A 17,382-nucleotide genomic window follows, 5' to 3' on the forward strand; every position below is an offset into this window, starting at 1 on the left:
CTGCTTATATGTGTGTGTGCAGGTATTTTTAAATTTGTATTCTGAACGTGTGTGGATAAAAGTTGTTAATACCCTTCTTTATTTGGCAGTTGATATACTATTTTTTTTGTTGCATAATCTAACTTGGATAGTTTTGTGCGTTTGAGCATGTCTTAAGATGATTCTTCATTTCTTCTGTAATATTTTATCACCTATCTTTTTGAACTATAAACATCCAGAGAGATAAATGTATTTATTGTATAATTCATCCACACCCATATATATAAATACTGGCATGCATGCTTTGATAAATCTGCCTTTTTGGAAATATCCCTGTATGTGCTTATTTTCAACTTCTCAAAGCATTTTTTCACTTACTATGCCTTGCGTTGGTTGATTTTTGGTTTACAGACTGCAGTTATGCCACTAGGAGAGGAGGAACTCCATTTGGTAGCCATGTCATCTAGGAAGAATGATGAACAATATTTATGTTTTTGGGGTTTTAATGTTGCACCAGGCTTTACAATTCTTCTCTTGTCATGCTAAATCTTAGATGCCTTGGCATGGTATTCGATCTTGATAAAACACTTATAGTTGCAAACACAATGCGATCATTTGAGGATCAAATTGATGCTTTACAGCAGAAAATAAATACAGAGGTGGATCCCCAACGCATTGCTGGCATGTTAGCAGAGGTTAAGCGCTATAAGGATGACAAGATTATTTTGAAACAATATGCAGAAAATGATCAGGTTGTTGACAATGGAAAGGTGATCAAAGTTCGATCTGAGATTGTTCCAGCTTTGTTTGACAACCATCGACCAATTGTCCGTCCACTTATAAGGTTACAGGAGAGGAACATTATTTTGACTTGCATAAATCCTGGGGTATGTATTCACCAAATCCAAATCCTTTACTTAGGTTAAATCCATGACCCAATTGGACCATACTCTATACCTCGTTTCTGAAATAATAGCTCATGCAATGATATGATTAAATGCACAAATATGGATTGACACAAGAAAGATGTACTGCATCATATGCATCTTTTAAATGACCATATATGCCTACTTATGGGACTATTATTCAGAGGTCTCCCTTCCCCAGTTGGAGCAGATGTTTTACTTTTGGTTTCCAAGTATTCACATTAGGGATGATGAGAATGAGGTATTCCCATACTATATAAGGGATATATGCACTGTCCAGTTGAAGCATTTCATCCATAATAAAACATTTGCTACCTTGCAGATTCGTGATACAAGTGTTCTCGTGAGGCTTAGACCTGCATGGGAGGATCTCTGGAGCTACCTAACTGCAAAAGGTCACAAGCGATTTGAAGTTTATGTATGCACAATGTCTGAGAGGGATTATGCTCTAGAAATGTGGAGGCTCCTTGATCCAGATTCAAATTTGATCAATACAAAAGAACTATTGGATCACATAGTGTGTGTCAAATCTGGTATGTTCATTTCACAATCACATATTATTTTCTACAGAGGTGAGAGGTGAAAGATGGTTAAAGATATAGATTGTGATTTGGTGTCTTTCCTCAGTATTGAAGTTATTTTTTTTGTCTCACATTTTGTTTAGTCACAAGGCCATTGGCCTGTATACCATGCTTATTCATTTAAAATTTTATATGTGACATCTTAATAGGATCAAGGAAATCTCTGTTCAATTTCTTTCAAAATGGAGTATGCCATCCTAAGATGGCATTGGTCATTGATGACCATTTGAAAGTGTGGGACGAGAAAGATCAACCCGGGGTGCATGTTGTTCCTGCATTTGCTCCATATTATGCTCCCCAGGCTGAAGTATGCATTAGTCATTTTATACTGCGATTCTCCAATAGCTTGTTTTTTTAATATTCACTCTGAGAATGAACAAATTCTCCATATCATCAATCTCTTCGTTGCAGGCAAACAATACTATTCCAATTCTTTGTGTTGCAAGAAATGTTGCTTGCAATGTTAGAGGTAGATTTTTCAAGTAAGGCTACAGACATCCCAAATAAAGTCTACCTGTTAAGAATTTGCTTATTTGGATCACTCAACTCCACTTAACAAGGCCTTTATCCCAATTACATGGGGTTGGCTAAACAAAATCCTTTTTCTCCATTCCCAATGGCATATCTTCTTTTGCAACACATCACTTCTGGATTGTTGATAAGAAAATTGCATCTTTGGAGCATTTTTAGTTCTATGTTAGGTGGTAATAGTACTTTATAAATTCTGGATTTACTTGGATGTGGGCTTGTGGCATTTTTGCCATCACAAAACCTTGGTCAATTTTGTTTTTGACAGGGAGTTTGATGAAGGACTTCTACAACGGATTCCTGACATTTTCTATGAAGATGATATGGCAGATTTTCCTTCTCCTGATGCGAGCAACTATTTAATTTCAGAGATAAACCATGATAAGGTTTGGGCTTTCTACTCATTATTATCTATGGAATAAACAAGATCTGGATGGTTCAAACTTCAATGTGACCACTAACATCTTAGTAAAACTTGCAGCTTTTCATGCTGGTGGTGTGACCTGCCACCTGATGGTCCCACATAGTAGATGTCCTCTATAAGTGTTTATTTGAATTGGTGGTTGAACCATCAATTACATTTCATTATACTGTATGAGGACTGATGGATTAGGAAAGGCCTTTCCTTGTATATTTATGGTGTTGCATTTTGTGTTCAACCTTTAACTGTTGCCCCTACATGTGCACCAAATATAGCTCCTGGTGATCTGCTAGAATTGAATTTTAGGTTTCTCCTTCACCTATTTTGCATTTAACATCCTTAACTGAATTTCTGTTCAGGATGATACTTCTGCTTCAAATGGAACAGAGATCCACTGTGTTTTGAGGGCATGACTGACACTGAGGTTGAAAGGAGATCAAAGGTTGTATTACTGCTGCATTTTCAACCTGCTCTCTCTTTCTCTCGCTCTCTCTCTCTCTCTCCACATACACACACAAGCACACACCTTTCTTTGGAGAAGATTTAGAGGGACAGATATCTCAGTCCTGGATAGCCAAAACAAGGATAAGAGGTCCTTGCTTGGCTTTTCAGGATTTTATGGGTAGTGGGATGATGATGTAGGTATATCCTTGGAAAGTCATATCTTTTACCTTAATTGTACATTTATTTTGAGCGAATCTATTTTTAAATAACCTTTTCCTTCGTACATGCTATGGTGTCTCACTCACCACTTAACCATCCTGCATTTCAATTGAAGAAGGATCTGCAACCACGTGTTAAAATCTAATGGCAGTTTCAAAATATAACTTTGGAATATACTTGTTTCAGGATGCAGTTCCAGCTTCTTCTGTAGTAAATACTCTGGAACCAATGTTACCTCTTCTCCAGCATGCAGTTAAATCTTCATCGAGTTCAGTTTCACTTCCAACTCTCAAGGGCTAGTTATGCCTTTTATAAATAATCCGTTTCCTGATGTTGCATCATTGACTAAGCCATTGGTTCAAGTAGGCTCTCTGGTGCTTAGCTTGCAAAATTCTCCAGCAAGAGAAGAGGGTGAGGTCCTCAAATCATAATTAGATCCTGATTACAAGGAGGCGGCTTCTTATATTGCAACAAGGGCAAGACACAAGAGAGCAAATCTCAAGTGAACCTCCATTTCCAGTAAGGCCTCGTCTACAAGTTTCAGTCCCAGTAGTCCACTCATGTGGAAGTTGGTTTCCATCAGAGGAAGAGATGAGCCCAAGACAACTAAATCGCACAATGCCCAAAAAATTCCCATTGGATTCAGAGGCAATTCCTTTTTATAAGCACCAGCCTCATCATCTGCCCTTCTTTCAGAAAGTAGAGAGTCCTATTCCCTCTGATAGATCTCTTAATGAAAATCAAAGATTGACTGAAGAGGTAAGTAGTGATGGTTTCACCTTGTAATCTTGAGATTGATTTTTGAGAGTAAAGAGAAACTTGTTGATGAAGCATAATAATTACAAAATCTATTGATCTGTAGGCACATCAAGTAGATGACCGAATGAGGATAAACCATTCATTGTCAAATTACCATTCATTTTCAGGTAGCTTTACTAAATATAATTGTATGTGTAAATTGTTGAAATAATTTAGTTGCTGGTGTTGGGGTCTGTTTGGCTAGTTAAAGCGTTTTTTATTTCTATTTTTTTACTTCCGTTATGTCTGTTATTGTACTCATTTATAGCAGGGGCACAATGGTCTTTTCCCTTGTTATTTCTGCCGCCCTATATATATTATAATAAAAGCCGGCGCCGCCACCACTGTTACATTGCCAATTCTTTCTCTTCTCTTTTCTCTTCTCTCTTCTTTTTCTCTTCTCTTCTCTTCCTCTTATTTTTGGCTGGTCACACTGTCAAGATGGTATCAGAGCAGGAATACTGACTGAGAGAACAGATCGAACAAACTTCACTGATCAAACAGATTGAACAAACTTCACTCTTCCAACTTGCTGAATCTGGGCGGAACAGAGATCTGAATCTGGACTGGGGAAAACAGATCTACAACTGGTACAGTCACTCCTTTTTCCTCTTCCTTACCCTCCTTGGTCGTGTACCAAGTGAAAAAACCAAATGAATCTGGGCTGCTGAATGCTATAAGATTGTTAAATCTCTGTTTTTTGGGATGGTGTGATCCTATTCCTGTGTTAAGGCGACTGTAGGTCAAGGATGACCTGTTATCTCAATTATTTGGCTTGATTATAAGTGTTAAGGATCTCTCCTGCTGATTAATGTTCTTAGACATTCTGGAAGGCTGGTGGGTTGGGACTGTTAAACCGTACAGGTCTGAAATCTGCTGAATATTGCCTTTTTTTGTCTTGAAATTGGTACTGTTTGTGCTCAAACTGATTTCAAACCCAAGTGTGTGGGTGTGCACTGAGTGAAGCATTTTTTTGTGGAGTAAGGAGGGGTCCTAAGTACGGTGTTTGGGACTGATTATCTGTTTTGACCATGTCGTCTGAGAATTCTGCTACTTCAGAGATTTCAGGGAGCCACAATGGAGTGAGTGGGGGAATGGATATGAGTTTCCCCATGGCTGCTATTCCCTTTGATGGTCTGAACTACCTTGAGTGGTCTAGGGGAATAAAATTCTATATCACTGCTAGGGGGAAAATAGGGTACATCAATGGGAGAGTGAAGGAATTGAAGTACGAAAGTGCTAAATATGATAGGTGGAACCAAGAGAATAGTATGTTGATGTCTTGGCTCTCGGTTTCCATGCTGCCACAGGGAAGGAAGACTTTTATGTGGGCTGAAACTACTTGTGAGATATGGGGACAAGCAAAGTCCACCTATTCAGAGTAGAGACACTATGCCAAGATATATCAACTGCAAGTTGAATCTTCTACTTGCAAGCAGGGGGAGAGGAGTCCCTCGATGTACTATTCTGATTTGACATCGATATGGAAAGAACTTGATCACTATCAGAATGTGAATTGGAAGTGCGATGAAGATGCAAAGGCGTATAAGTCACTTGTATCTTAGCAACGGGTCTTTGCCTTTTTGCTAGGGCTGAATCCTTCATATGAGTCTATCAGGGTGCAGATCTTGGGTAGTAAAGACTTGCCATCAGTTCAGGAGGTGTATGCCTTAGTGCAATCAGAAGAGAGTAGAAGAAGTGTGATGAATTGTGTAGAAGGGGAGTCAGTTGCCCTAGTTGTCCGGAGAAATTCAGATAAAAATGTCGGAGGTGAGACTAGCTGATGGAAAACCTAAATGGGCTAAGGATTTGGGTAAGAAGTCAACACCTGATTAGGGCAAAAAACCAAGCCAACAAAATAAGAAGAAGTATAACTCAGTTAATATGGTGTCGATAGAGATTAGTCCTTTGGTAACTCAGGAGAGGCATCCTAGTTCTGACCCTAAGGAAGAAATTATTAACTCCTTTCGTGAACATTTGGAATTGTATGGTAGGACTCTCCGCCAGATAGATTCTGGTCCTACTCCCTCTACCTCTTTTGCATCTACATCAGGTAATGCTGCCACTGCCTTCCATGTGTCATCTCATACCACTGATTCTCCTTGGGTTATTGATTCCGGAGCCTTAAACCACATGACCGGTAAATCAAATTTATTTCAGACATATGACCTCTCTGGGAGAGATAAGGTGAGACTAGCTGATGGTTCTTTTTCTACCATAGTTGGTCGAGGTACCATATCTCTCCCACTTGGCCTTACCCTTCCTAATGTACTGCATGTTTCGAAATTACCTATTAATTTGCTGTCCATTAGTAGTATAACTCACTCCTTGAACTGTTCAATCACTTTTTTTCTGTACTCATGTGTGTTTCAGGATTTGGCCTCGGGGAAGATGACTGGTAGAGGAAGCATGGTGGATGGTCTCTACGTGTTGGAGAATAAAGCTAGTCTTGTGGCTATAGAGTCCATGAGTTTGTCAAGTGAGAGTCAAGCCTATTTATGGCATAGTCGTCTAGGTCATCTTTCTTTTGAGTCATTAAAAGTTATGTTTCCAAAGTTGTTTGAGTCCTTGTCAGTGAGTCAGTTACAGTGTCAGACATGTCAATTGAGTAAACATTGTAGAAGTTCTTTATCTTTGCGAAATAAAAGATCTGAATTTCCATTTCATATGTTTGGGGCCCTGTTACTCTACCTACTGAGGTTGGGTATAAGTACTTCATTACCTTGATTGATGATTATTCTAGATACACCTGGGTTTACCCTATGCGATGTGGTGTTCATTCAGTTCCAAACAAAAATCCATATCTTCCAGTCGGACAATGCGAAGGAATACTTCCATAGTGATCTCACAGAGTTTTTTGCTTCGAGTGGGTTACTTTAGCGAAGCTCTTGTGCCAGGACACGCCAACAAAATGGTGTTGCTGAACGAAAGAACCGTCACCTTCTCGAAGTAGTTCGTGGCTTATTAATTCATATGAATGTGCCAAAACGTTTTTGGATGGATGCAGTCGTGTGCTACATACATCATCAACCACATGCCCTCTCGGTTACTAGAGTATAAGGCCCCACATCAGCTTTTGTTTCCTACAGCCCCGTTGTCCACCATTCTGATGCGTGTTTTTGGGTGTCGTTGCTTTGTCCATGACCTGTCCCCTACTCGAGGTAAGTTTGATCCTCGGGCTATTCCCTGTGTTTTTCTTTGTTACCCTTCATCTCAAAAGGGGTATCGCTGCTATGATCCTACCTCTCACAAGTACTATGTCTCCATTGATGTATCCTTCTTTGAGACTCAACCTTTTTTCTCGGTTTCTCCTCAGGGGGAGAGTAGGGTTGAGGAGAAACATGCGACTTAAACTCAACTACCTCCTTTACTCGATCCTCCTCCATTTCGGGTTTTTCATTGTCGCCATAAAAGCCAGCAAATTTCAAGAGCCGTGGAACCTGACACTATGCAACCAACATCATCGGATTCACCAGAGGCAGATCCGTCTCATCAGCCAGGTACACCCTCTATTGATATGTCTGTTCCTTTAAATGTTGATTCACCTGCCATTGATGATCTTGATATTCATATTGCTAAGAGAAAGGTCTTGTACTATTAATCATACTATCTCTAATTTTGTGTCCTATGGTCATGTTTCACATTCATTTCGTGCATTCCTCTCTTCTGTGGATAGTGTCCCCGTTCCTAAGACTGTGGCAGAAGCTTTGTCTAAACTTGAATGGACAGATGCAATGCAGGAAGAAATTGATGCTTTACACAAAAATGACACTTGGGAGTTGGTGGACCTTCCTGAAGGGAAGGAACCAGTGGGTTGCAAGTGGGTGTTCACAGTGAAACACAAGGCTGATGGAACTGTTGAAAGGTACAAGGCTAGACTGGTAGCAAGATGCTGTACACAGGTATATGGAGTGGACTATGCAGAGACTTTTGCTCAAATAGCCAAGATGAACTCTATCAGGATCCTTCTTTCATTGGTAGCAAATCTTGACTGGGATCTTCACCAATTGGATATCGAAAATGCTTTCTTGAATGGTGACTTACAATCACCTCGGGCTTGGTTTAGTAAGTTCCATTTAGCAGTTCAATAGGTGGGGTTCAAACAATGCCAGTCAGATCACACTCTATTTGTGAAAAGAGGTAAAGGGAAAATTGCAGCTCTTATTGTGTATGTGGATGACATAGTGATCACAGGAGATTGGGAGGCTGAAATACGGAGACTTAAAAAATTCTTAGCCACTCAGTTTGAGGTGAAAGATCTAGGCCCCTTACGTCATTTCCTTGGAATTGAAGTTGCCCACTCTCACAAGGGCATCTTTATTTCCCAACGGAAATATGTACTAGATCTACTAGAAGATACAGGCAAGTTGGGGGTAAAACCAATTGACTCACTATTTGAATCTAATCATCATCTGGGAGATAGTCAGGGAGAGTTTTTGAAAGATGTGAAGAAGTTTCAGAAACTCGTAGGGAGACTTTTGTATTTGTCTATGACCAGGCCTGATATTGCTTATGTATTGGTTGTCCTTAGTCAGTTCATGCATAATCCTAGGACAACTCACTTTGAAGCTGCAGAGAGGATCCTGAGATACCTCAAGAAGTTTCTCAGAGCTGGTTTGTTGTTCCAGAAACATGGTCACTTAAAGGTGGAAGTATATACTGATGTAGATTGGGCAGGAGCAGTCAATGACCAAAAGTCTACCAGTGGGTATTGTGCCTTTGTAGGAGGAAACCTGATCACATGGAGAAGTAAAAAATAAAGTGTGGTGGCTAGATCTAGTGCTGAAGCAGAGTATAGAGCGATGTCTCATGGGGTTGCTGAAATCATGTGGATAAGAAATCTGTTAGGTGAACTGGGTTTTGCAGTGAACTGGGTTTTGCAGTGAGCAATCCTATGTCACTCTACTGTGACAATAAAGCTGCCATCAATATTGCTGCTAATCCAGTCCTGCATGATAGGACGAAACGCATTGAAGTAGACAGGCATTTTATTAGAGAGAAACTTGTAAATGGAGAAGTGTGTACTCCATATGTCAGCTCAGAAGAACAACTTGCAGATATTTTCATCAGAGGTCTTCATCATGTTCGGCACGAAGATTTGTGTGACAAGTTGGGCATGATTGACATCTATGCTCCACTTTGAGGGGGAGTGTTGAAATAATTTAGTTGTGGGTGTTGGGGTCTGTTTGGCTAGTTAAAGCGTTTTTTTATTTGTATTTTTTTTACTTCTGTTATGTTTGTTATTGTACTCACTTATAGCAGGGACACAAGGGTCTTTTCCCTTCTCTCTTCTTCTTCTCTTATCTTCTCTTCCTCTTATTTCTGGCCGACACACTGTTAAGATAAATGATGCCTATATTTGGAAAATTTGCAGTCCAAATTTGTAAATTTGTTGTAGAAATCTGAGGTTATCTTGAATCCTAAAAAAATTGTGCATGGCTGTATTTCTTGGGTTAAATCACAAATTCAAGAGTGTGAGAATGGTGCAAAGCAACCTGTTGATAAAAATTTCAGTCTGTCATATTTTCGTTTTGGATGACACTTGAAAATTTAGAGACCTCAAAAGAAGCACCAGTTTTTTTTGATCAATAACAAAACAGATTGCATTCAATTAAGAGAAGAACTCCCTATTACTCAAAAAGATTGGGTAGTAAGCAAGAGGAACAAGGCTATCATTGACTTCATCATTAAGTTAAAGAGAGAAAACTTTACACATACAATCCCGACCCAGGTATTCCCCATTCAATCCCGACCCAGGTATTCCCCATTCAATACTCTCTCTTTACTATTCTATCCATCCATCCTTGCATGCAGACCAGATTTAGGCCTTGGATAAGAGCTTGAAGCTCTGCCTTTATAGAATTGTTTTGCTCAACTGGTCTTGAAAATCTAAGGCAAATATTGTTGTTGCTATCTCTCAGTGCTCCTCCAACTCCTGAATCCCCTGGGTTGCCTAGGCTGCACTCAAATTTCTTAACAATTTTTTTGAAAGATAAATTAAGAATGTATTATAGAGGAAGAGTTTCCTCAAAAATCAAGATGTACACCCTTTTTAGGGATTTAAGATATAGAGTGATATTAAGTTTTGATATTTTTTGGTAAGAGGGATGTTCACTATGTGGATTGGTTTTTCCCTCATGTGGTCTTGAATTATTGATCAAAGGAAAAGATGTAAATCAGTCCTTTAATATCAAGATTAAACTTAGTGATTAGCAGAATAAAACAGGTCTGAATAACTGTACAAGAGAAGAAGATGGCGAAGAGAAGAAGGAGTCGAATGATTCTCCATTCTCCTCTAATCCTATTTTATTAAGATCTAAAAATTTGATGATGACAAGAATGCCCTTAAGTGGGCGGCCAACTTGGCAGTTACATGAAGAAAAATAAAACAAGAATAAATAACATGACCATTAAGTGTGGCCCATCAACATAAAATAAAAGATATTACAAGAGAGGCTATTAGGGTCAATTCGACCCAGTCTCTTTACACTCCTCCTCAAGTTGAGCATAGATGTCAATCATGCCCAACTTGCTTATATAGTGTGTCAATTTTCCCCTTGGAACTCCCTTGGTCAAGATATCAACCAGTTGCTCTTCTGATGTGATGGATGGTAAACAAACTTCTCCTGAAGAGACTCTTTCCCTTATGAAATGCCTATCAACCTCAATGTGCTTAGTTCTGTCATGTTGAACAGGATTATGTGCAATGTTAATAGCAGCTTGGTTGTCACAATAGAGCATCATTGGTTTCTCGTAGTCTACCCCCAATTCCTCTAGAAGGGATCATAGCCATAGTAATTCTGACACACCATGAGCCATTGCCTTGTATTCTGCTTCAGCTGAGGATCTAGCAACTACTGATTGTTTCTTACTCCTCCAAGACACAATATTCCCAACAACTAGAGCACAATAACCAGAGGTGGACCTTCTGTCATCAATACATCCTGTCCAATCTGCATCAGTGAAGGCTTCAAGCTTCATGTGACCATGCTTAGCAAATAGAATACCTTTTCCTGGAGTACCTTTCAAGTAGCACAGAACCCTTTCTGTAGCAGCTAGATGAGTATTTCTGGGAGAATGCATAAACTGACTAATAACACTTACTGCATAGGAAGTATCTGGCCGAGTCATGCAAATGTATAACAACTTCCCAAGCAGTCTCTGAAACACTCCCTTATCAGACAAAGGTTCACCATCTGTGGCAGAAAGCTTATGATTAGGATCAGTGGGAGTGGAGATAGGTTTAGCTCCAAGTTTACCAGTTTTAGCAAGAAGATCAATGACATGTTTGCGTTGAGATATGAAGATACCATCCTTAGACCGAGCAATTTCAATGCCCAAGAAATACCAAAGATCTCCCAAGTCTTTGATTTCAAATTCAGAGTTGAGAAATCCTTTTAGTTTACTGGCCTCTTCAATGTCATTACCCGTGACTACAATGTCATCAACATAAACAATCAAGTAGGTCACCAGATAGTCATTTCTCTTCAAGAACAGTGTATGATCAGATTGTGTTTGAATGTAGCCAAAGGAGACAAGAGCAGCCCGAAATCTCTCAAACCAAGCCCGAGGAGATTGTTTGAGACTATAAACAGATTTGTGTAGTTTACACACCTTGCCTTTCATTTCTTTCCCATACACTCTTGGAGGTAGAGACATATAGACCTCTTCATGCAGGTCTCCATTCAAGAAGGCATTTTTATATCAAACTGGTGTAGGGGTTAGTCAAAAGTAGTTGCTAGAGAAAGTAAAACCCTGACTGAAGTCATCTTAGCTACAAGAGCAAATGTCTCAAGATAGTCAATGCCATACATTTGGGTGTAACCCTTAGCAACCAACCGAGCCTTGAACCTCTCAACAGAGCCATCAGAGTGATACTTAATGGTAAACACCCATTTACAACCCACTAGTTCCTTCCCTTCCGGCAAGTCCACAATATCCCAGGTATGGTTCTTATGCAATGCATAAAGTTCAGTCATCATAGCATCCCTCCATTCAGCTTGAGATAATGCTTCCGGTACAGACCTGGGTATCACATGGGAAGAAATAGATGCAAGAAAGGAGTAGTAGGAAGGGGAGAGAAGCCTGTAAGATAAGTGTTTGGAGATACAGTGGGTTGTACACTTCCGCTTGCCCTTGCGAAGAGCAATAGGAAGGTCAAGGTCTGGGACAGTCAGAGATGGGTCAGTAGAGGGCTGACCTGTTTCCTCAGGAATGATGGGAGTGGCAAGATGCTCTTCTGAAGGAGTGGAAACAACTTGCATATGTCTGAATCTCTGCCTTTGGTACCACCTTTGGAGAGCAGGAGCAGAAGGAGGAGGAGGAGCAGGGATATCAGAGGTAGGTTCAGTGGAAGAGGTGGACACCCCATGATCGGTCTCACAAGGGATGGGAAGTGGAACAGCTGGAGACATGGCAAAGGGCTCACCAGATTTCTCCCCCTTAGAGGAATACTAAAGAAGGGAGTCAACTCGGCAAAGGTGACATCCCGAGATACAAAGCGAGTGCCACGAACTGGATCAAAACAACAATAACCCTTCTGTGTGGAAGCATATCACAGAAACACACACTTATGAGCCTTAGGTTCAAACTTGTGCCTTTGGTGACTATGAATATGCACATAGCAAGTACATCCAAACACACAGAGAGGAAGAGAAAAGAGATCCTCATCCAAGAAGAGAAGATTAAAAGGAGTTTTAAAGCCAAGGACCCGGGAGGGCATACAGTTGATCAGAAAGGTAACAGTAAGAACAACATCTCCCCAAAACTTTACAGGAACATGGGATGCAAACAAGAGGGATCTGGCAACCTCAACCACATGCTTGTTTATTCTTTCCATCACCCCCATTTTGTTGTAGAGTGTAGGAATAAGAACTTTGATGAATAACCCCAAAAGTTTCAAGATAGGTGGAGAGTGTTCTCTCAAAATACTCCTTAGCATTATCAGAGTAGAATATTTTGGTACGAGTATTAAACTGGGTGAGGATGAATTCATGAAATTTTTTCACAATAGCTGGTACTTCATCCCTGGATTTCATGAGATAAATCCAAGTGTAACGCGAATAATCATCAATAAAAAGGATAAAGTACCTGTAACTCCCCATGGTTGGCATGTGATATGGCCCCCGCACATTAGAATGAACAATATGGAAAGGAGAAAGTTATCTTTTATTGCTAATTGAATAGGAATGTCTACATTGCTTTGCCATCTCACATGATTCACAATGAAGACTCGATAAAGACACTCCTTTAAACATATCTGGGAACTGATGACTCAAAGCAGAGAAAGACAAGTGACCAAACCGAAAATGACATAATAAAATTTTGTTAACAGACTCTGACACGACTGACTCTAAGGCAACTCCATGAGGTGGTCCCAAAGCTTGATCCGGTGTGTCCAGCAAGTATATTCCGTTCGCCTCATGGCCACTCCCAATCATCCTCTGAGACTGCAGGTCCTGAAAAACACAATGAGTGAGAAAGAAGGTTATGCTGCAATTCATGGACTTTGTTAAGCTACTAACAGATAAGAGGTTTGTGTTAAGCTTAGGGACATGAAGAACAGAAGATAAGAATAGGGTGTTAGAGGTCTTTATATCACTTTTACCAGAGATGGGGGCAAGGGACCCAATGGCAAGGGATATTTTCTCTTTCCCAGAGAGAAGGTGATATGAGCAAAAAAAGTTAGATAGACTGGTCATATGGTCTGATGCATCGGAATCAATAATCCAAGGGATTTTATGATTACTTGAAACTGAAGCATGATTTGCAGAAGCACAAATACCTGAGTGAGCAAAAGCCGATGAAGATGACGTGTTGTTGGAAGGGTGAGCTGAAGAAATCGTAGCTTCCAAGTGATTTAGGAGCCTCCCATACTTTTCAAAATCCAGCTTCATTGTAGCCAACTGCTCAATGGTCGATTTCTCTTCACTCTCCTTACTTCCCCCTTCAGGTACTGTAGCAACATTAGCAGTCTTAGGTTTTCCTACCTGACTGCCCTTCTTAGAGATATTGTTATTCCTAAACCTATCAGGGAGAAGCTCAGGATGAAGCTTCCAGCAGGTGTCCTTTGTATGCCTCGGTTTCTTGCAATATTCGCACATCAGCTTTCTTTTCTCAGTAGGGCCCTTTGGCTTCATTCTTGCATGTGAAAAATGTTCTGTAGATGGACTCTGCAACTGAACCTGCCACCTGCTCTCCTCACTACTTATCATAGCATATGCCTGTGAAAGAGTAACCTCATCTCTGGCCAAGATATTTTGTCTAATAATGTCAAACTCAGGGTTGAGTCCAGTGAGAAATTCAAACACCCCATTTCTCTCCACCAGCTTTCTATACTTTTCAGCATCCTTCTTACTCTCCCATACCACTGTCTCCATAGCATCAATTTCCTGCCATAGGGATTTCAGTATAGAGTAGTAGATTGCTACACTGTTCTCCCCCTGTCTCAGGTTCTTCACATCACTTTTCAATTTGTATGCTCTGGCTACATTCAGTTTCTGTGAATAGGTATCAGTTACACTCTCCCATATCTCCTTAGCCGAAGACATCCAGAGATAGTGCTGGCTTATATGGGGTTGCATAGAGTTGACTAACCATCCTATAACAATATAGTTCTCTTGCATCCATTTTTCAAATTCAGGGTCTGTCTCTTCGGGTTTCACCTTACTGCCTGTGAGATACCCGGGTTTTCCTCTACTATAGACATAGATTCTTATAGATTGTGCCCAAGCAAGATAATTTGTCCAATCTAGCTTGATTGTGGTTACACCAGTCAAAACGGAATCTACTGAGCAAAGGCCAGAAACCGGCACCTGCTTGAACTCACTTCTGTATGTCTCCATCAATCAAACGAAAATCAAAGAACCAGAAATTTTGTCTATATAAACTTACTTGAAGTCAAACCAGAACTCGGGTGCTTGAAAAACTAGGGTTTTGCTCCATCCAGTAGATGAGAGGAAGAGAGAAGATGTCGCCGCACGTACCAGACTAACCCAAATTCTTCCAAACCTGAACCACCCTCCTTTAGCAATCACAAGACACCTTCCAAGTACAGAGCGCCACACCCGAGCTTCACCTTTCCTGGTAACCTCAAAAATCTCTAGCCGGCTAGGGTTTCGGGCAGCAGCAGAACAACATCACTTCTTGGCAAAATCTAGCAAGAACTAAAATCTCCAAACCCTTCTACCAACTAGGCAAGTGATTCTCTATACTATAGAGAACCTATCTCTCCATACACTCTCTTGATTTTAGAGTGTACAGGAACGAAGAAAAAGAAGGATGAGGAGCTAAACCCGCTCTGATACCAAGATGTAAATCAGTCCTTTAATATCAAGATTAAGTGGGCGGCCAGCTTGGCAGTTACATAAAGAAAAATAAAACAAGAATAAATAACAGTCCCACTAAGTGTGGCCCATCAACATAAAATAAAAGATATTACAAGAGAGGCTGTTAGGGCCCATTCGGCCCAGTCTCTTTACAGGAAACAATGAAAAGTCATTACTAAGTAGCATTTCCATTCTATGGAAGTAAACACAACTGACTTCTTTCCAAAATTTTTTTCCTGTTTTTGGAAACAAAAAAAAAGTAGCTCTTAGAAGCTGAACTATTTTTGTCGCAACATGCTGAAATTGGTATTGATAACTGTGCAAAACTGGGGAGTTACCTGCTGGTTATAAAACATATTTTTTGATTTTTCTGTTCAGAAGAGTCTCTTTTCATTGTTTAAAATAGTGGTTCCTTTTTTTTCAAAAGCACCACACTAAGACCAAACACCAATTGAGTGCCACAAAAGCCGTTGGTTTTGAAGCACAATAGATGATATTTTGAACAGGCTTACAACTGTAATATGCATAAAAGAAAACATAGGGTCACGGAAGTCAAGTTGGTTAAAAGAGGATAAAACATGGGTGTTGAAAATAATGAAAAAAACTAGAAGGATAATAATATCAAGAATTATTTTATGAATTGGCCAAGACCTTCATGAAAGTGCATATTTTATGACAAGATTTATGTTGTTCTGAACTACATAAAGATTTATGTCTTGGTGGCATCAAGATTCTAGATTTCCTACCATGGTATACATATACCATATAGTTGAGGCCATCTACAGCATTAGTAAGAAGTCACCTGTTGCAAGTTGAAGAGCCTCGAAGAACAGGGGGCCGGCCAAAATAGACATGTGTTGAGGTATTGTGAATTGATTTGAGAATCCATATTTAACCACTGAAAAGAGTGGAATGGCGGAACAGAATTTATGTAACTGATTCCATATAGTTGGGACAAAGCTTTCTTGAGTTGAGTTGAGTATGCAATTCTAAGAGCAAGGTTATATAAACATGTTTATGGTACTTTCTGCATGCATGTCTTCTCATGGCAAGTTTTGATTAGAAGGGCTGTTGAGTCATGTAAAGCTAAAGTTGACGTGGTTCTTGGTTTTCCGTTCAGTGATATGTTTTGATGGGCTTGGTAAGATGTCAATTATTATGTTTTGTGTTTTCCTTCCTGTTTGTTTTTAATCATTTGCTGGTAATCCTTGTTTGTCTTGATGGTTGATGACTTCATTTGTCATTATGTGTGATCGTTTCTGAAAGTTTCATTTTAAAGGTGGATCCTCTTGGACACTCATCTTCCACCAACAAGGATCTTCATTATTCAGAACGTGGTAATCTGCAGTGTCCAGAATCTCCTGCTGGAGTTATACGACAAATTGCACTGAGGTGTGGAACCAAGGTATTAATAAATCCTCAAGTATAACAGTAAAGAGTCCAAGTTTTGTATTCAGAACCCCCCTCCCCCAAGCAGTTGCATGGGCCAAAAGACAGATGCATTTGGAAAGATTTCTGTCTTGGAAGGCCTTATCTATATATTCCCATGCAGGCTTTTCTCTCTATGACCTTTTGTCTTTCTTTGGGCTTGTCTAGTACAGATTTTCACTATATTTAAGACTGTTATGCTCTTCTATCTTCTCATTTTTCTATTAACATGTTATTTAAAAAAAAAAAAAAAATTCAAAGTTACTATTTTTTCCTTATTCATCTTGTTACTTGTAGGTGGACTTCAGGCACGGTCTGGTTTCTACCATGGAGTTGCAGTTATTTGTTCAGGTTAATCTACAGAAATATTTATGATTCTAAAACATTACGTGTTAAATTTGTGGGTTTTATTGTTTTATTTGGCCAGTTGTCTACTGATTTTCTTTTTTTTTTTTTGTTTTTGTTTTAGAAGCCAGTGGAATTTTTGTGATTAAATGTTAGGACCACAATCATGTTTGTAGTTTAACCTGGGAGGTGATATCACTTGGGTGGGGTGTTGATTGTTGAATTCTGACAAGAAAACTTTATACTATGTTAAAGTAGGCAGCCTACAGTTTTAGACTACATATTTACTTGATAGAATATAGCTTAAGAGATTTCGGAGGTAATACTCCTGTTTTGATATCCTCTCGTTCAAGTTCAGTTGGCTTAATTGAGAGGGACCCTCCATG

The 17,382-nt window shown here is 39.7% G+C and overlaps 1 pseudogene across 1 annotated transcript in view; it reads left to right on the top strand.

The window, feature by feature from the left end:
- Positions 1-17,382, top strand: part of LOC148875824 (RNA polymerase II C-terminal domain phosphatase-like 1) — a 41,311-nt pseudogene that overhangs the window by 1,205 nt on the left and 22,724 nt on the right. The window contains exons 2-11 of the transcript XR_016105259.1: positions 391-866; positions 1,228-1,438; positions 1,636-1,793; positions 1,898-1,968; positions 2,283-2,400; positions 2,795-2,877; positions 3,285-3,857; positions 3,961-4,024; positions 16,503-16,628; positions 16,949-17,002. The product of XR_016105259.1 is annotated as an RNA polymerase II C-terminal domain phosphatase-like 1 (transcript). The remainder of the gene's footprint in view (positions 1-390; positions 867-1,227; positions 1,439-1,635; positions 1,794-1,897; positions 1,969-2,282; positions 2,401-2,794; positions 2,878-3,284; positions 3,858-3,960; positions 4,025-16,502; positions 16,629-16,948; positions 17,003-17,382) is intronic.

The sequence above is a fragment of the Nelumbo lutea genome, chromosome 1 (genome assembly GCF_056320005.1).
Source record: "Nelumbo lutea isolate HS-2025 chromosome 1, American lotus-T2T, whole genome shotgun sequence".
Taxonomy (NCBI): Eukaryota; Viridiplantae; Streptophyta; class Magnoliopsida; order Proteales; family Nelumbonaceae; genus Nelumbo; species Nelumbo lutea.